Source organism: Balaenoptera ricei, chromosome 17, assembly GCF_028023285.1.
Source record: "Balaenoptera ricei isolate mBalRic1 chromosome 17, mBalRic1.hap2, whole genome shotgun sequence".
Classification (NCBI taxonomy): Eukaryota; Metazoa; Chordata; class Mammalia; order Artiodactyla; family Balaenopteridae; genus Balaenoptera; species Balaenoptera ricei.
This window is the reverse complement of record NC_082655.1, coordinates 54,042,124-54,062,792: the sequence shown is the minus strand read 5'-3', so window position 1 is coordinate 54,062,792 and position 20,669 is coordinate 54,042,124. Positions and strand designations below refer to the sequence as shown.

General features: G+C 39.0%; 1 protein-coding gene across 1 annotated transcript in view; it reads right to left on the bottom strand.

Moving 5' to 3' along the window:
* The window catches only part of CA1 (carbonic anhydrase 1), an 89,735-nt gene extending 72,598 nt beyond the window's left edge, over positions 1-17,137 (bottom strand). The window contains exon 1 of the mRNA XM_059901472.1: positions 17,074-17,137. The gene's annotated coding sequence lies outside the window, so the exon portion shown is untranslated. The remainder of the gene's footprint in view (positions 1-17,073) is intronic.
* Between the last annotated feature and the right edge of the window lie 3,532 nt (positions 17,138-20,669).

The following is a 20,669-nucleotide window of genomic DNA, read 5'->3' as shown; positions in this document are numbered from 1 at the left end:
TATTTCTGATCTGATCTTTATGATTTCTTTCCTTCTGCTAACTTTGGGGGTTTTTTGTTCTTCTTTCTCTAATTGCTTTAGGTGTAAGGTTAGGTTATTTATTTAAGATGTTTCTTGTTTCTTGAGGTAGGATTGTGTTGCTATAAACTTCCCTCTTAGAACTGCTTTTGCTGCATCTCATAGGTTTTGGTTCATCATGTTTTCATTGTCATTTGTTTCTATGTATTTTTTGATTTCCTGTTTGATTTCTTCAGTGATCTCTTGGTTATTAAGTAGTGTATTGTTCAGCCTCCATGTGTTTGTATTTTTTACAGATTTTTTCCTGTAATTGATATCTTGTCTCATAGTGTTGTGGTCGGAAAAGATACTTGATATGATTTCAATTTTCTTAAATTTTCCTAGGCTTGATTTGTGACCCAAGATCTGATCTATCTTGGAGAATAGTCCATGAGCACATGAGAAGAAATGATATTCTGTTGTTTTTGGATGGAATATCCTATAAATATCAATTAAGTCCATCTTGTTTAATGTATCATTTAAAGCTTGTGTTTCCTTATTTATTTTCATTTTGGATGATCTGTCCATTGGTGAAAGTGGGGTGTTAAAATCCCCTACTATTATTGTGTTACTGTTGATTTCCCCTTTCATGGCTGTAAGCATTTACCTTATGTATTGAGGAGCTCCTATGTTGGGTGCATAAATATTTACAATTGTTACATCTTCTTCTTGGAATGATCCCTTGATCATTATGTAGTGTCCTTCTGTGTGTCTTGTAATAGGCTTTATTTTAAAGTCTATTTATTTGTCTGATATGAGAATTGCTACTCCAGCTTCTTTTGATTTCTATTTACATGGAATATCTTTTTCCATCCCTTCACTTTCAGTCTGTATGTGTCCCTAGGTCTGAAGTGGGTCTCTTGTAGACAGCATAAATATATCTTGTGTTTGCATCCATTCAGTCAGTCTATGTCTTTTGTTTGGAGCATTTAATCCATTTACATTTAAGGTAATTATTGATATATATGTTCCTATTACCATTTTATTAATTGTTTGGGTTTGTTATTGTAGGTCTTTTCCTTCTCTTGTGTTTCCTGCCAGAGAATTTCCTTTCGCATTTGTTGTAAAGCTGGTTTGGTGGTGCTGATTTGTCTTAGCTTTTGCTTGTCTGTGAAGATTTTAATTTCTCTTTTGAATCTGTATGAGATCCTTGCTGGGTAGAGTAATCTTGGTTGTAGGTTTTTCCCTTTCATCACTTTAAATATGTCCTGCCACTCCCTTCTGGCTTGCAGAGTTTCTGCAGAAAGATCAGCTGTTAACCTTATGGGGATTCCCTTGTCTGCTATTTGTTGTTTTTCCCTTGCTGCTTTTAATATTTTTCTTTGTATTTAATTTTTGATAGTTTGATTAACATGAGTCATCATGTTTCTCCTTGGATTTATCCTGTATGGGTCTCTTTGCACTTTCTAGACTCGATTGACTATTTCCTTTCCCATATTAGTGAAGTTTTCAACTATAATCCTTCAAATATTTTCTCAGTCCCTTTCTTTTCCTCTCCTTCTTCTGGGACCCCTATAATTTGAATATTGCTGTGTTTAATGTTGTCCCAGAGGTCTCTAATACTGTGCTCAATTCTTTTCATTCGTTTTTCTTTATTCTGCTCTGCAGTAGTTATTTCCACTATTTTATCTTCCAGGTTATTAATCCGTTTTTCTGCCTCAGTTATTCTGCTATTGATTCCTTCCAGAGAATTTTTAATTTCATTTATTGTGTTGTTCATCATTGTTTGTTTGCTCTTTAGTTTTTCTAGGTCCTTGTTAAATGTTTCTTGTATTTTCTCCATTCTATTTCCAAGTTTTTTGGTCTTCTTTACTATCATTACTCTGAATTCTTTTTCAGTAGCCTGCCTATTTCCTCTTCATTTGTTTGGTCTGGTGAGATTTTTCCTTGCTCCTTCATCTGCTGTGTGTTTCTGTCTTCTCATTTTGCCTAACTTACTGTGTTTGGGGTCTCCTTTTCACACGCTGCAGGTTTGTAGTTCCCGTTGTTTTTGGTGTTTGCCCCCAGTGCCTAAGGTTGGTTCAGTGGGTTTTGTAGGCTTCCTGGTGGAGGGGACTGGTGCTTGTGTTCTGGTGGATGAGGCTGGATCTTGTCTTTTGGTGGGCAGGACCATGTCTGGTCATGTGTTTTGGCATGTCTGTGACCTTATTATGATGTTAGGCAGCCTCTCTGCTATTGGGTGGAGCTGTGTTCCTGTGTTGCTAGTTGTTTGGCTTAGGGTTTCCAGCACTATAACTTGCTGGTTGTTGAGTGGAGCTGGGTCTTAACGTTGGGATGGAGATCTCTGGGAGAGCTTTCTCCATTTGATATTACATGGAGCCGGGAGGTCTCTGGTGGAGCAATGTCCTGAACTCAGCTCTCCCACCACAGAGGCACAGGCCTGACCCTTGGATGGAACACCAAGACACTGTCAGCCACAATGTTCAGAAGTAAAGGGAGCAAAAAAGTAAGAAAAAAATAAGTAAATAAATAAATAAAATAAAGTTATTAAAATAAAAAATAATTATTAAAAATGAAAAAATTAAAAAGTAATAAAAAAGAAAAAAAGAAATAGTAAAAAGAAGGGAGGAAAGAGGAGAGCGACCAAACCATAAAACAAATCCACCAATGATAACAAGCACTAAGAGCTATACTAAAAGAAAAAAATAAAATAAACCTGACAGATAGAACCCTAGTTCAAATGGTAAAAAACAGAGATATACAGACAAAATCACACAAAGAAGCATACACATACACACTCACAAAAAGAGAAAAAGGAAAAAAAAAATCTATATTTAAAAGAAAAAAAGGAGGAAGCGAGCAACCAAATCAATAAGCAAATCTACCAATGAAAATAAACTCTAAATACTAAAGTAAGATAAACATAAAACCAGAAAGAAATTAGATGTAGAAAGCAAAGCCTAATTCTACAGTTGCTCCCAAAGTCCACCGCCCCAATTTTGGGATGATTCGTTGTCTATTCAGGTATTCCACAGATGTAGGGTACATCAAGTTGATTGTGGAGATTTAATCTGCTGTTCCTCAGGCTGCTGGGAGAAATTTCCCTTTCTCTTGTTTGTTCTCACAGTTCCTGGGGTTCAGCTTTGGATCTGGCCCCACCTCTGCGTGTAGGTCACCTGAGGACATCTGTTCTTCGCTCAGACAGGACGGGGTTAAAGTAGTAGCTGATTAGGGGGTTCTGGCTCAGTCAGGCCATGGGGAGGGAGGGGTATGGAATGCGGGGTCCAGCCTGCAAGGCAGAGGCCGCTGTGACGTTCCAACAGCCTGAGGTGTGCCATGTGTTCTCCCAGGAAAGTTGTCCCTGGATTGCGGGACCCTGCCAGTGGCAGGCTGCACAGGCTCCCGGGAGGGGAGGTATGGATAATGACCTGGGCTTGCACACAGGCTTCTTGGTGGCTGCAGCAGCAGCCTGAATGTCTCATGCCCGTCTCTGAGGTCTGCACTGATAGCCGCAGCTTGCGCCCGTCTCTGGAGCTCCTTTAAGCAGTGCTCTGAATCCCCTTTCCTCACACACCCTGAAACAATGGTCTCTTGCCTTTAGGCAGTTCCAGGCTTTTTCCTGGACTCCCTCCTGGCTAGCTGTGGTGCACTAACCCCTTTCAGGCTGTGTTCACTGGGTGCAGCCAACCCCAGTCCTCTCCCTGGGATCTGACTTCCAAAGCCTGAGCCTCAGCTCCCGGCCCCCACCCGCACTGGAGGGTGAGCAGACAAGCCTCTCTGGCTGGTGAGTGCTGGTGGACCCCAATCCGCTGTGTGGAGTCTCTCTGCTTTGCCATCTGCACCCCTGTTACCGTACTCTCTTCCTTGGCTCCAAAGCTTTCCCCCAGCCACCCCCGGTTTCTGCCAGTGAAGGGGCTTCCTAGTGTGTGGAAACTTTTCCTCCTTCACAGCTCCCTCCCAGAGGGTCAGGTCCCATCCCTATTCTTTTGTCTCTGTTTTTTCTTTTTTATTTTCCCTACCCAGGTACGTGGGGAGTTTCTTGACTTTTGGGAAGTCTGAGGTCTTCTGCCAGTGTTCAGTAGGTGTTCTGCAGGAGTTGTTCCACATGTAGATGTATTTCTGATGTATTTGTGGGGAGGAAGGTGATCTCCATGTCTTACTCTTCTGCCAACTTGAAGGTCTCCTCCAATAATCTTACTTTTGAATTTGAATTCTGAGACAGATAAAGCACAAAACCTTGCAATGAGTTCGTCACCTAGAAGAAACAAGACATCACCTTGAATTTTTCTTTTAGATACTTTCTTTGCTTTGCTTCCATGGGACTTTCCTTCAGGAGAAGTGCTTTTGTAATAATTGAAAATTAACAGTTATACAACAGTTGGAGGATAGAACAGAGGAAGTCATTAGCACACCCTATCGCTTACTACTACTTTATAACATATTCAATTTAGAATATTGCAACAACAGATACAAATACTGTTTTTCTAACACCATATTTTTGTCTTAACAGAAACATATACAAGAAAAGGAAAGACACAAAGCTCCACTGTGCTATCTGGTGCCTTGATATAAAGGAGTTTTGGATGATATCAGCATGTTGAATTTTCCCTTTATACGTGAGGTGATGAATAGTAAAATCAGGAAAGGTGAGAAATAAAGTGAAAGATGGTCAACATCATTTAAAGAGACCTGAACAGGGTCAACTCTTTTAAACAGAGGCATTGCCAGCACGTGAGGTGAAAAGATAAAACTGCAAACCTCAACAGATCTATAAAGAATCATGAATGAGGATGAGTACATCAATGGAGAGATTATAGATATGCCAGGTGAGTACAAAGATGCAGGTTAAGCATTACACTCAAGAGACTTTCAAATATTCACTGTCATCAAAAGCATTTGGGTGAAGGGGGTCAAAAGGTACAAACTTCTGCACGTTTGAGAGTTGCTGGGAGAGTGAATCTCATCACAAGAAAAAACAAGTTTTCTTTTGTGACAGTGTGGTGTGACATATGTTGAAAAAGAATCATTTGAGACTATGAACAAAGACAGTGTCTGAACTCAGAGTCAGGACAGTGGACATATGGGTATCAGTAAAAACAGCAATTTAGGAGGGACATGATGGGGTCAATTCTTATTTTACTTACTGTACATGTGACTCTTCAGTAGTTTTTGTCTATGTTTGACCGATCTCAGAATGATGGCTCTGATACACATTTGCAGCATTTGTATGTCAGTTCATTTTACAGAACCATAGGAATTTATATCTGACCTTTGTCCTCTCTTAAAGCTGGGTTAGGAATCAGTAGTGTGCCTCTCCAGTAAGAAGCTGGAAGTACCAGCCCATCCTGTTCTTTCCTTCTTTTTTTTTTTTTTTTTACTTTTTTATTTTTTAACATCTTTATTGGAGTATCATTGCTTTACAATGGTGTGTTAGTTTCTGCTTTATAACAAAGTGAATCAGTTATACATATACATATGTTCCCATATCTCTTCCCTCTTGCGTCTCCCTCCCTCCCACCCTCCCTATCCCACCCCTCTAGGTGGTCACAAAGCACCGAGCTGATCTCCCTGTGCTATGCAGCTGCTTCCCACTAGCTATCTATTTTACATTTGATAGTGTATATATGTCCATGCCACTCTCTCACCCTGTCACATTTTACCCTTCCCCCTCCCCATATCCTCAAGTCCATTCTCTAGTAGGTCTGTGTCTTTACTCCTGTCTTGCCACTAGGTCCTTCATGACCTTTTTTTGTTTCCCTTAGATTCCATATATATGTGTTAGCATACTGTATTTGTTTTTCTCTTTCTGACTTACTTCACTCTGTATGACAGACTCTAACTCCATCCACCTCACTACAAATACCTCCATTTCGTTTCTTTTTATGGCTGAGTAATATTCCATTGTATATATGTTCCACATCTTCTTTATCCATTCATCCAATGATGGACACTTAGGTTGCTTCCATGTCCTGGCTATCGTACATAGAGCTGCAATGAACATTTTGGTACATGACTCTTTTTGAATTATGGTTTTCTCAGGGTATATGTCCAGTAGTGGGATTGCTGGGTCATATGGTAGTTCTGTTTTTAGTTTCTTAAGGAACCTCCATACTGTTCTCCATAGTGGCTGTATCAATTTACATTCCCACCAACAGTGCAAGAGGGTTCCCTTTTCTCCACACCCTCTCCAGCATTTATTGTTTCTAGATTTTTTGATGATGGCCATTCTGACCAGTGTGAGATGATATCTCATTGTAGTTTTGATTTGCATTTCTCTAATGATTAATGAAGGTGATCTCCGCGTCTTACTCTTCCGCCATCTTGCCCAGACTCTCTCTTTCCTTCTTATACATCAGGTTTCTTCCTTCTTCTTTATGAAAATCTATCATTCTTTCCCTTTTTCTAATACTGTCTTCTCATACAATCTTTACTTAGAAAGAAAGAGAGCTACATTTCCTCATTTAATTCACTATAATTATGAAAGCAGAACTGCAATAATGTAGCATATATTCTATTCTTTGATATGTTCATAACAAAACTTGAAGTCACAAAAGACCACATACAAAAGATCAGTGGTTGCGTAGGGCTGGCTGGGGGAATGAGGAGAAAAAAAATTTCTCCTAATGTATGTGGAGTTTCTTTTGGGGATAATGAAAATGTTCTAAAACTGATTGTGGTGACAGATAAATGACTCTGAATATACTAAAAGCCATTGATTTGTATACTTTAAATAGGTGAATTATATGGTATGTGAATTGTATCTCAATAAAGCTGTTAAAAAACAAATTAAGTAAAATTTATGGCTAAAACATAATAAAACCTGGATTCTTTAATCGATTAAATAAAAATTGAATTGAGAAATGATTAGGGAAGTCCCAGGAGTTAAAGGTGTATGTTTTTTTCAAATGGTGAATTCAGTTTTTAAAAATATGTTACGTTTGGGGGAAAATGACTTTATTATATTCCAGAACTTTTTAGATTGCCTAACTTCATTTTTATGTTTTCCCATTTTTAGTTGAGGAAAATGGAACTTCCTTGTACTCATTTTGGATAGTTGTTTAATTATTATATGATCTACCAAAATCAGCTAATTTTGGCTTTAGTTTCCAAAATACACATCACCCACTGGGTAGTTCAGTGACAGGTTACTGAGGATAAAACCTACTGGTTCAAAGGTTTCAGTCTGTTTGCTCTTCTTAAAGCGAGATACTATTGAAACAATGATTTCCAGTCTACCCCTACAGATTTCAAAATACTAATATGGATTCTAGAAGCCAGCTTGTTACTTGAAATGTGCTTAAGTGGGAAACCAGCACTTCAGTTTACTTCTATTCAGGGGGTTATATCAGTGTAGGTTTTTCATTAAAAAGCGAAGCACCTCTTGGGCTCCTTTCCTTCCTTTCTTTCTTTCTAAATATGTTTCTGAGAATAGAACTCTATTAATTAGACCTTGACATTTTGGTGACATTGTATTTTCAAAGTGTTTTAAAAAACAACACATCCTAATCTCATCAGAATATAAAACATCTTTTCTTTCCTCAAATACAATACATCTTATAGCCAACTCTTGCTCAGTTTTCTTAAAGCATCACCCCTTGTTCACTCACCCCTTAAGAATTTATAGTTTTTTCTTTGCTATCTATTAAATTAAGTCTTAACTTCTCAACCTCATTAATTTGGGATTCATTAATTCAAAGAACCTTAAAGATAGAACAACACAACTTTCATACTTATGGGACATATTCCAGCTTTTTAGATATGGGAGAACTAAAACCTGGGATTGAATATACCTGTTAAGCCTGTTTCTCCTGACCACCAGTACCCATGAAAAAAGTTGAACATTTCTTATTGAAACCTATCTAGAAAGCAGCTTGGAAACTGAAAGACCAAGAAGGTAAGGGAAGTCAGCCTATAGTATGGCAGTTATGGTTACGCTAAAGGCTCAAGTGGCTGTTAGTGGTAGTCAAGATTCTTGGAGCAGGGTTTTAGCACACTGGATGAGCAGAAGAAAATCACTTCTTTCTGCTTTTCTTCTGGGAGTAAGCGTGCTAAATTCTTCCTGGATTAACTCTTTTAATCTTCACAAGCTTTTAAACCTCACAACAAGGAGAAGGTACTCTTATAGACTAATTTTGTGTGTAGAGTAAAATAAAGTTAAGCAACTAGCCACAAGCAAGCAGAAGGTGGTAGAGTTGAATTCAAAGCAAGGCAGTCTGACTTGAGAAACTAGAGAGGAGTCTTTAAATGAATATGCTGTGTAGCGAGAGAAGGCTACAAAAGACCTCACATCCCCAGAAAATGATAAGATTTGGAGGCTCTCCCTGATTTTTTCAACTAATATTGGAATGTCAGTTTTTTGGGCCCTCTTTCCACTACCTCAGTGTGCTACACTTTGGGTGCTAAATGGTACAGGAAAAAAATATGTAAAGGAAGAAGTTCTTAGAAGGGAGCAAGATTAAGGCTGGGTCAGCTAGGGAAGGGAAGTGAGTCATGAACATGACCTTGAAGAACAGGTGGAACATATATTTTTAAAAGAGGAGAAATCAAGGAGATTTCAAGCAAGAGAAAGTTCCTTTCTCTCACTACTATATCCAACAGTCTTATAATACGATCATTAATATCTTCTATACAATTCCATTTCCATAACCTTTAGTTTTCATCATTACCTGAATGCTCTTATTCTTTTTGTCAATTCAAATCCTTTCCCATAAGGTCTGCCTCACTTCTCTCCACTGTGAAACTCTGCCCAGGCCAATTTAACCCCCAAATGGTTCTTTTCCTCATCTGAAATGCCTTCAGTCCTCATGGTCAAAATTGACAGGGTACCACCTTGGGCATCAGTGCTTGCCTTACCATAGCTCCCCAGCTGTGCCATGTATGTGATTCTTCTCTCCTCAGACTCAAGGGAAAGAGTCGTCTCTTTTACCTCTTTTGTGTCTTAAGAAGTTTTTATTTATGTTTTCACAAACTATTTAATGAGTGGCTCCTAGAAGTCAGGCAGTTGACTAGACGCTGGATACGAAAGGTGAGTCAGGCCCTGAGTCGACCCACAATGAGGGTGCTAAAGCAATGGAAAAGACAAGAATGCAAATTCTTATTATTCAGTTATAAAAATTTTTATTATGGAGATATGTTCTAGGGAACTCAATTGAAAGTAGTCAACTCTATTTTTTCTGTAACTCTACCCTTCAAGATATGTTGGGACACAATAACTAAAACATTAGACACAAATGACTTGTATTGTGAATATAATTTTCTATGTGTGGCTCCATAGCAATTCAACAAAGTATAATGTTGGAAGAATTTCTGACTTTATAAAATTACAAAATTTGTACTCAGAGTCCTGCCAAGGTTAACAGTTGTTTTTTTTTTTTTTTCTTTTCTCTAGTTTTTAGTACTCTTGAGTCTCTCTATGACTGACAAACTCCCAATCAGACTTTCACGGTCAGTTGGTTTGAAGATAGATTCCAGAATTAGAAGATGCTGAGAATGAACCCCAGTATGAACCCTCATTCTGTCCAGACAATATAGATGTATTTGCTTTTCTTAGAGAAACCAGAAACAGAAAGGATTTTTTCCTCCATTTACACTAGGTGAGTGAAAAAAGAGTAATGAATTCATTCAGGCATAATAGGGGTCAAATTTGGGAGCAGAAGCAAAGTTTTGGGCCCACAGTAAATGTTTAATAAACTCTTGGTCAGTGAAGCCCCTTAAGGCATGTGCCCCCTAGAATTCTCTCCTGGGTTATAGTTTTAAAAGACTCTCAGTTCCTCTTAACTCTCTGGCTTAGGAGTGCCAATGCTCAGAGGTTTAAGCTCAATTCTAGAGTAGCTAGCAAAGCATGCTCAAATGTATCGGCATGGGGACCTGCTTTGTACTCTAGGAAGCCACCTATACAGGGTGTCAGAGAGGTTCGAGAAATCAGATTTGTGAAAGTGAAAAGGAAGTTGCAGCCCTGGAGAGGTTTCAGAACCACCACAGTTGGCTGCCAATGGCTGTATAAGGCATTAAGACATTGTAAGGGTAAGAGGGGACAGAGAAGGATCATCTAACTGCACAGAGCCTGTCCAAAAATGTCCCATGGAACAAACTATTTTCTCTGCCCTGGGATTATAGAGGCTCACTGAAAAGGAAAAAGTCACTTCAGATTCCTCTGTTATTAGTTGTTAAAGGAGCTACCAGAATGGATGCAATGTATAAACTATTATAATAAGGATAAATTATAATGCACAGGACATCCTACAAGGACATTGTTTCTGCACTGTGACTTATAATTGTTCTGAACTTGATGTTTTGATTAATAAACACAGCTACCATGGAAATATATGAATATATTAACCTAATGTGTATAATGGATGAGGATATAAACAAAAATATGACCTAAGAGAAACACTTGCAAACTTTCTAAATGTTGTAAATTATAAATGTTGAAATTGTTGGGTAACTTGGCCCTGAAGGATGATCAGTTTTGATTACTGATAGTTATGATTCATGTAGTAAAAGAAAATATCTAGACATTTGCAACTAAACATAAGCAATGTCAATGAATTAAAGCCATTCATTCATTTATTCAACAAATATTTTTGACCTCTTATACTATTCCAGACTCTGTGTTAGATACACAGACCTCAAGAAGTTCACTACCGGAGAAGAAAACACATTAACATGTGCTAAGAGTGCAAGATGAGCCCTGAAGTTATAAAGACAGACCCCTTTGCAATGGGAGTCTACATTTGTTTGGGACCACAGGATGTAGCACCTGAAAGACAAATAAGTGAATGAATGAAAATAAGGAATCTCACAAGTGGGAAAAAAATTACAAAGGCATGAGATATGAAAGCATGTTGGATATACTAGACAGGATACTTTTTTCTTGCAATCAATAGAAACCGATGCTGGTTAACTTAAGCAGAAAAGTGATGTATTGAATGATATTTGCATAGCCCCCAGAATCCTCAGGAAGTCTAAAGAACTAAGCTCAGAATAGAGAAAAAAAAAAACAATAGGAGACTGGGTAGCTAGAGGTGACACTGATAGACCCTGGAAGCATCCACTGGCAGTCTTGGCCTTACTGGTCTGGTCACTGGTCACCATGACTGCCATTCCTGAGACCACTGCCTCTTGACACTGGACTTTGCTGCTGCCAGAGCCATAACTGAAATGAATGCTTTACTGTCCCCTCTTCTTTACATCTCTTATTCCAGGGACAAAGTCCTGGGAGCGATATCCCTTTGGGTAAATGTAGGTGCTCTAGCTTCAGGGAACTCAGAAAGGGAGTAACACTCTTCTATCTTCATCTTTCAGAGTTAGAAGCAGGGCTCCACTTTTCATCAATCTTCTCATTTCCTCAAATAGGAAGGTTGTTTGGATGCTGGTTATTAAGCTCTGTCCTTCTGTTCTCTGCTTAGTGGTGCTGGGGCTGAGACTCTGCAAACCACATTTCTCCTTTGCCTGCTGTAACCCTGATAAATTCTGCTGATAGGGGGTACTAGAGGAAGACTAGAAGGTTACAGGATGGAGAAGGGGCTTGTTTCTTCCTCTTTTCCTCCATTCTCCTATCAGAGTCCCCCTAGAAATGGTTGTTCAACTTGATAGGGGCAGCTGATTCCAGTCTTGAGTTTTTCCCCACATGCCAAGAAGCAATGTCATAACTGCCCATCTCCCACCGAGATACCTACTCCAATAAGCCAGTGCCCCCTTTTCAGTAATCTGGAACTAAGCTACATGGAGACTTACTTCTGAGATACTAAAGCATCAGGAGGGCTGCACCTCCTCTTGGGATGTCTGGATCCCAACTCTACAAGGCCTTTTCCCCAAGCTTCCAGGTTCTACTAATCCCAATATCTTCCCTTTGTTCCCCCAACCACAGGCTGACAGATGCCTCCTGAAGTTACTATTTGTGTTGCCTCAGTTGTTTCTTTTGCCTTTTCAGTCCCCCAGTACATATTCAACTGATTCATTTTGTTAAATTCTTCCTATTAACAAAACTACTGTGGGTCTTGGGTTTTTTTTTTTTTTTTTTTCTTGTTGCCGTTGAGCATCCAAAATGACAAATGTTCTCTAGAGCACATATGTTTATAACTTAGTATTTCTGGAGCACAAAGTACGAGAACAAGCATGGCAGGAGATGAAGCTGAAGAGTCAGAGAAGAGCCAGATGACGGGGGATTTGTTTGATCTTTAAGGAGTTTATACTTCACTCTATAGGTGGCAGAGAGCTATCAAATATTTCTAAACAGAGGGGTGAAAGTCAGATTTATTTGTTAGCATAACAACTCTGGTAGTGCTATGGGATGAATTGAGGAGGACTGAGTATAGAGAGAATAGTAGGAGAGTACTGCAAAGGTACTAAAACTATTGAAGCAAACACAACTGGTTTGGATGACCAGAAGTTCACATTCATTAAGAAAGGGAATATTGGAGGAAGAGCAGACTTGAGGGTTAAGATGAGGTGATTAGTTTTGGAAATGTTGAATTTGAAGTGTCTGTGGGACGTCCTGGTGTATGCTTCTGATATACAGATATAAATTTGTGAGCTGTAAATTTGTGAGCCTTTAATTCATAAGTGGGAGTTGAAGTAATCTGGTGAGATAATATAGAGTTAAAATATCCTCCCACCCATCAGGAGGGCAAGGGTGTGCTAGACCAATGCATCAACCATGCAGGTCAATACCCCAGGACTAGAGCTAGGTCCAAGCAGCCCACCTGAGGCCTTGAGAAGGAAGAACAAGAAGAGAAGAGTTTGCAAAAAAGACATACAATGGCCAGGAGAGGCAAGTCGTTAGATGGGACCAAAGGCTACGGGTGGGATCACAATTGGGAAAGAAGTCAAAATGAGGCACTGGTAGCAACTGGAATAGAACCATAACAAGGCTGAAAAATATTCACTGAGATTTGCAATTAAAGGTTAACTGCTGACAGTAGAGAACACAGATGCAGAAGAGTAGGGGTGCAAATGTCGGTGGGTAGAAGACTACACAGCAAGAGAGCAAGTGGAGTTAACAGAGTAGACCTCCTGCTTCTAGGAGAGAAGCTATGCAGGGAAGAGAGACTTAGGCAGGGTAATTGAAGGCTTTTAGTTTTGCTTGTTTTCAGATGTGAGTGAATTAAGCTTTTTACGTGCTGAGAAGAAATGGAAGAGGAAAACTTTGAAGACATAAAAGGAAAACTGTGTGGGTTGGATTCAGGTTCAGAACTCAGATAAAAGGATTATGTTTGGTTGGAGGAGCAAGAAATCTTTTGGTGTGGGTGTGTATGTGTGTGTGACAAAGGGAAAGAAGGTATGGATGGAAAAGGGCGGGTAATTTTGCAGCTAGGATTGTTGAAGAGGCTCAATCCAGAATGCTTCATTTTCTCTGGAATCACAATCTTGGGTGGTGGATGGGGAGTAGGCAAAATATGGAGACTGCAAAATTGTTGTGAAGAATAAGAGAAAAAGATAAGAAAGGCAATAGAAGAAGGTTTTCATAGACTGATTAAAGCATAGCTGAATCATTTTATGTCATTGCCAATTCCATGATTCAGAGAAGAAAGCATTAATATTTTAAGAGGAGAAAGTTTCAAAGTGAACCAATTGGAAGACATTTCACAGTTTCTTATAAAACTAAACATACTCTTATCATGTGATCCAGCAGTAGCTTGGTATTTGCCCAAATGAGTTGAAAACTTATGTCTACACAAAAATCAGCATGCGGATGTTGATAGCAGCTTTATTCATAATTGCCCAAACTTGGAGACAACCAAGATGTCCTTCAGTAAGTGAAAGGATAAATAAACTGTAGTACCTTCAGACGATGGAATACTATTCAGTGTTAAAAAGAAATAACAAGCCTTGAAAAAACATGGAGGAAACTGAAATGCACATTACTGAGTTAAAGAAGCCAATTTGAAAAGGGTTCATAGTGTATAATTCCAGCTATATTACATTCTAGAAAAGGTAAAACTTTGGAGACAGTAAAAAGATCAGTAATTGCTGGGAGTTGGGGAGGGGGAGGGATGAACAGCCAGAGTACAGAGGATTTTTAGGGCAGTGAAACTATTCTGTACGGTGCTATAATGATGGATACATGTCATAAATTTACAACCCATATAGTGTACAACACGATAGGGTGTACTTTCACCCCTAATATAAACTATGGGTTTTGAATGATAACAGTATATCAATGTAGGTTCATTGATTATAACCTCTCTGGTGGGGGATATTGATAGTGGGAGAGACTGTGCATGTGTGCCGCCAGGGGATATAGGCGAAATCTCTATACTTTTGGCTCCATTTTGCTGTGAACCTAAAACTGCTGTAAAAATTAAGTCTATTTTTTTAAAAAGTCAACCAATCAGGATCTTAAAATTTTGTTCCTGTTTTTTTCTTTGAAACAAAGGCTGAATTAATAATGAATATTTAAGGCCCCAGAGGAAATACAAATTTCATTCTTCAGTCTTATGCTGATGTAGCATTCCTTTCCACAGGAGTGAGGTAGCCAATCTCAGGGCTGGCCCCCAGCTTGAGTGGAGAACTGCTGTGGAAAGATTAGATATGAAGTAGCTGTGTCAATCAGATTATTTCTCTTGGCAGTTTGAATTTACAAACATGAAGCGAATCAGTCCTCTGAAGGAGAGCAGAAGTGAATTGGCCACTCTGAGAGAGGCTGTGAGGGCAGTGGGCCAAAGTTGTGAGTTTCATTTAGGTGGAAGCAGGGACCTGAGGTTAAGGGAGAAGAAAGTAGGTAGCAGTAGTCAGCACCAGGATGGTAGCCGGCAGCTGAGTGAGGGGCAGATCGCATGGTCTCCTGTTGCTGATGGGACACAGGTTGTCAGCCTTCCAGTTCCCTTCTCTGTGATACAGCTGTCCTGTTGTGGTTCCTGTCCTCAGAGGTTTACAAATAAGGATCCTGTTGGCTTTAGTCTTAGTATCCTTACAATTACCTTTCTTCACTGAGCTATCTGGGTGGAGTCTTTATTCCATGCATCCAAAAGCACCTGTTTAACATGGGTACCATAAAAAGGGAGAGAGCACATTGTATATTCAAACAAGTTTAATTCACTTTATGAATTTTTCAAGTCATCTCTCCTAGTCAGAAAATATGCTCTTTGAGCAGGAATTGTATATAGTAATCAAACATTTGCCAAGACAGAATTACTCTACAGTGAAAATCCTTTTCTACCTCATATCTTCCTTCTTAAGTGTAGTAGTTCCAATAAGAATATACCTTCTGGTTTCTGAATAAAGTAAAAATTTGATAAATCAGATTATTCGGGGGGTTACTTATCCCACAAGTCTTTATGATGACCTTAACCCATCTCTTTTATAGGCTTAACAGCCTGCTTTTTATTCCCTTGATGCTAGCATAGTGCTAACACATGATTGAAAATTAACTTATTGTCCTCACTTTTGTAATATTTCTATATCTTTATTTTATGAGTATAGAGATTCATTGATAAGAAACAAGCTCTTAGTAGGAAGTTAATAGAGTCATGCAACTAAAATGTGTAGACCTGTCCTATGCCCTGGCTACTCTAAAATAGCCTCGCCTCTCCTCTCCAAGGAGCTTACAGTCCAGTGTAGGAGATAGAAACATAAAATAAATTCAATATAATGTGACAACTGCTAGAATGGAGCTAGGTGTGAAATGCTCAGAAGCACAGAGAGAGTGACTAACTCTGAGGGAAGAGAGAGAAGGAGGAATGAGGGAGATTTCGATCCATCACAATATTGCTGGTGTCATAGGAGCACTTGAGTTGCAAGATCTTGAAAAGTGAGTGGAATTGTCCCTGGCTGACAAAGACAGTGGAGATGAATGTTGAGGAATGTGGGTGACTGTTGGAAGCCATCCAGACGCTGCAACACCATGACAAGGTCATGGGGCGCTCCAGTGCGGAACTGCAAGGCGGAACCACACGTGGAAGGTGGACTACACTCCTCGTAAAAGCAATACTTATAATTTCTATATATATAAATTTAAGTGTGGCAGGATTTGCCCCAAGGAAAAATCTTAGATTTCCTGACTTCCCCTTTGAGTATTGTTCGGCAAGGCCCGGTGCCTAAAGAGGGACGTTGGGAAACAGTGACTAAATCTGGACATAGGGAAATGTTTCTTTGGAAAACACCATCCTCCCTAGAGATATGGCCATATGAGGGTGTTTATGATGGTAATAATAATTTGTGGTTCAATATTAATGGTGGTTTAATGATATTTGATCAATTAACTGGTGAACAGATATGTTCTAGATTAGGGACAAATAGAAATGATTTGGAAAGTTATTCTTTAATAGATTATTGGGATCCTAATATTGTTTGTTGCTATATTAAATTGCCTTGGAGTAGCAATATTCAAAATAGAAATTGTAAAATATATTTTAGATATTTTTATGGCATTATAAAAAAGGAATGTCCATGTAGGAAAAGCTATGTGGGGGCTAAGGATATATAGAATATAAGGATATATTTAGACTTAGGTGTTAAGGTTGGTTAACCACCAAGAATAATTCTTAGAACATGTGCTGTACGTAATGGTAACCTTGGAATTTATCTTATGAGAAAATCTAGAAACTAAAAGGTATGGTTTACGTAATCTTTTAAGGAAATCTTTGTGGGTTCAAAATGATTCATTCTTTCAACTCAAAACAATAATATTACAATGTATGTTAATGATTTATGTAATTCTACTGTAATCTATATATGAGTATATGAAATAAAGAAAGCACGAGATGGTGCTATTTTTACTTGGCTGAGTCCACGAGTCTCAGTCTCCTTCCTGTTGACTTGGCTGAGTCCACGAGTCTCAGTCTCCTTCCTGTTGTTCATTGCCGATGCTGTCCATCCTTTTGGGGTATCCTGGATCCTGTTGGAGCTGGACTCCGACAGGTGACATATTAATAACCATGGACTGAATTGAGACTTATTTTAAACAGAGAGAATAGCATCTTTAAAAAGAGTGAGGAGGTGAAAGGTCATTTGTGTTCAGGAACTATAAGCAGTTTGGTATTTATATCATGTCTATCCATTCTGTTTGGCCACACTAAAGCTCTGTAATAAATTATTCCAAATCCAGTGGCTTAAACAACAAACATTATTATTTACCATGAATCTATGAGTAGGCTGAGTGGTTCTGTGGATCTGGCTGCATTCTGCACATCTAAGCAGGATTCACTCTTGCATCTGTGATCTACTGGTCTGTAGCTGGGAGCTGGCTGGTCTAAGATGGCCTCAGCTAGGACGACTTGTCTCTGCTGCGTGTGAACTCTCCTTCTCCACCAAACTGGCATGGGCTTGTTTTTGTGGCCGAGGCAGGGTTCTAAGAGACAGCAAAAGCACATAAGGCTTTTTGAGGACTGGATATGGAACTGTGCCCCATCACATTCAATTAGGCAAAGCAAGTCACTAGAAGGAAAATCAGTGGGTGTTCTATAGTCACATGGCAGCGTCGGGGGGTGGGTAGGGGACTGGCGTCATTTTTGCTATCAATCTATGTCACTAAATAGGAATGGAAGGAGCATGTGAGAGGGTGGAGGGAGGTGAGTCTGGAAAGTTTATAGCACCCCAGGCCTTGTAAATGGAGGTAAGAAATGCGAACTGGTGGTCAAGTGAGACTTGGAAGGATTGGAGGCGGAGCAGTGATAGGATCAGTTTCTCACTTTAGGAAAATAACTCTGGCAGTATAAAGAGGATGGATTGGAGGCATCAGACCTTTTCCTTGTAAACAAATATCTGAGATGGAACTCTGCATAGTTATCTATTTATTTATATCCCACCTCATTCCAAAAAAGATATGATGCTGCAACTCTTCCATAGTTGCTCTCAAAAATATACGTATTTACACCCTTTCTATGTCTAAAAAAAATTTGAAGCAGCTCTAGTTGAATTAGGCCCAAAAACCATCTTGGAAGTATGTTGTTGTCTGTCTTAACTGAGCCACCGGTAAATGAAGCTCCCAGAGCTTCTAGCCAAAGAATATTCCTGGAGGTGAAATAAACAGAGGTGAATTTGGCTGCTTAAAAACACATGTAAGTTCTTTATTTAGAACTCTGATTCCATGGTGGCTGAAGAGAAAGAAAGGTATGGCAGGCAGGGTGAGTTCAAAAAGAATATTTACCATTCCAGTCCATCATAGGAAACACTGCAATAATTTCTGCTTAGCAGACACAAAAATAGGCTGGTAAAACTGATACCCTGCAGGCAGAACAAAGCTGAAATAACCAAAAAGGCTCTGCAGAGATTGAACAAGTAATTGGCAAAGTTGAAGTTGCCTTAAGCTTGTGGTTAACATTGGGATAAACTTGAAAATATCTATTTCGCTTTCACTCTTTACATTTGCATGTGAAAACAAAGTGAAGTAGAAGTGAGGGTTAGAAGCACTGACATTTTCTTAGGAGGTTCTTCCTGAAACTCAATCAGTGTGGTTTTTAATAACCAAGAGGGAAAATTCATTTCTTTAGTTCAGTGTTAGTCAGTGTAGTAAATCATATACTTTTCAGGATTAAGAACCTCGATCACACCATTTTCATTTGACTTACCTACATTTATTGAAGATGCATTGTGCAGCTCTGTGCTGAATCCTGAGGCTCCAGAGATGAGTAAGATAGTGCTCTTTATTCTTGAGTTGCTCACAGATAGGCGGGGAATAAAGCCAAGGGCCACATATCTTTCAAGTGCTAGTATCTAAATATGAACAGAAAGGTGTGGTGCCACAGGAAAGAGGGCAAAAGCCGTGGTTTACTCTGTATCACTGCCCTTTGGTCTCAGAGTTTGTATCCTTGGGACAAAAGGCAAAACAGAATTATGTTCTCACTTTCTACACACTAACATGTATTGAGGCTCATTGAATCAGGGACCAAGACCAGAGGTGAGGCTTCTAGCTGGTACTATCACATAGGCTTCTCTTGTCTAAAATGATCCCAGAGAGCTTGTGATACTTCACGGTGCATATGCACAGATGAGATGCGTGTCTTCTTATTTACAGACGTGATACTAAGAAGCAGTCTTCCACTTCTTGGTGCAACCCCAGTTTCTGTCTGTTATCCGAAAGTATTTATTAATAACAACCCCCTCTAAAGAGTTCTAGTTTGGCTGATAAATTATATGGTCACCATACTAATATTAATGACAGACCCTCTGTTAAACCTGAGTAACTGAGCTGGTTTTCCAGTCATGATTCTTTTTGGTGGGCTCCAAGTCATCCCCACTCTCTTTTTTGACCAGGGATGTGAACTCTCATGATGTCCTGCCTAATTTAAGAGTGCTGTTAGTGGTTATGCAACAAGTTTTTCTCAGAGCAGAGATAACTACTCTGTGTGGAGACCATGACCATGGGACCATGACCATGGTTCCCCTGCACTAACCGAGAGGGAAGCTGACTCTAGTAACAACTTGATAACTGCAACTTTGGCAAAGAGGAGAGAGACAGTCCCTCCATATTCACCTGAACAAAAATTCACATGTCAATCTTGAAGGTTCACCACTGTGTTATTTCAGTACTTGAGTATTTGTTAAATACTTGTCATGCTTCCTAAAATATGCTGAAAATAAAGGTTTTAAAAATAATTTTGTAAGGTCTTATCTTAGGACAAAACCTTTTCTGCTTTGTGTGTGTTATGGGCAGGACTAGGATTTTGGCCTTTGTTCTCCTTTCCTGTCACAAATGATGCATAGATTTTTCACGTAAATTGATGGCTCTTCAATTAACTATCCTTAGGAACTTTACAAATTGGATGTGACTCAACCATTCCTTGTTTGGTTAGTAAGCTTTTGTGGCTTGGATTTCTATATTACTTACTCTTTGGAAAGGGCCTGGTTTGAGTTCTATTATTACATGAACTCCTGGAAAGACAGACTATGGTCTTTAGACCAGTTTTTGAGCCTGAGCATTGCCAGTCTATAACTGTGTGACCTGGAGTAGGTTACTTACCTTCTCAGACCACAGTTGCACTATTTGTCAAATGGGTATATTAGAGTCTCATGTAAAGAGGCTCTAGAGTGGTATTGTGAGGACCATTATAGGGCTTTATATCTAGTAGATGCTCAACACATGCTAATTCATTCCTTTGCATCCTACTAAAGAAAATATCTCTCCCAACCTTTTGACTCTACTATTTCAGGGATCTTATCTTACTGTCATGAAACTACCTGTAATCAAATTCTTTGAGTATAAATATCCTTAAATAATATAAATATTCTTGGAAGAATGACACCAATGGTTCTTCAGGCTTCAGATTTGGGGGACTCTTTTGCTAATTCAAATGCAAGTGTCTGATTTAAGGAAATAAAAAACTGGTAGGCTGCTTTCTATTTGTACATATAAAGTGTTGGATTAAACATTTGTTAACTAACTTAAATATAGCTTTCTAAAATTAGCTGGGATTATTTTTCCAAAAATTTTAAGAAATGTGTAAAAAGATTTCTCTAGTAATAGAGAATAATGACCCACATAAAAAATAATAGAAACTGGCAGCTTGTTCTGAAAGAAAAATACATTGCAGCATGTGAGGAAGATTTAGAAGAGTGAACTTGGAGACTATGTCCAAAAGCAGAAATTTTGTAGAGGACATATATCTATTATAAGACAGTCATGGTATAAGACAAATGTTTCTTTAAAATGCCATTTAGAGGAACAAATATCTCTCCTACTGGGAGAACACACCCTCCATTGTAAGCCGTGGAAAGATATTTGATGAACTGGA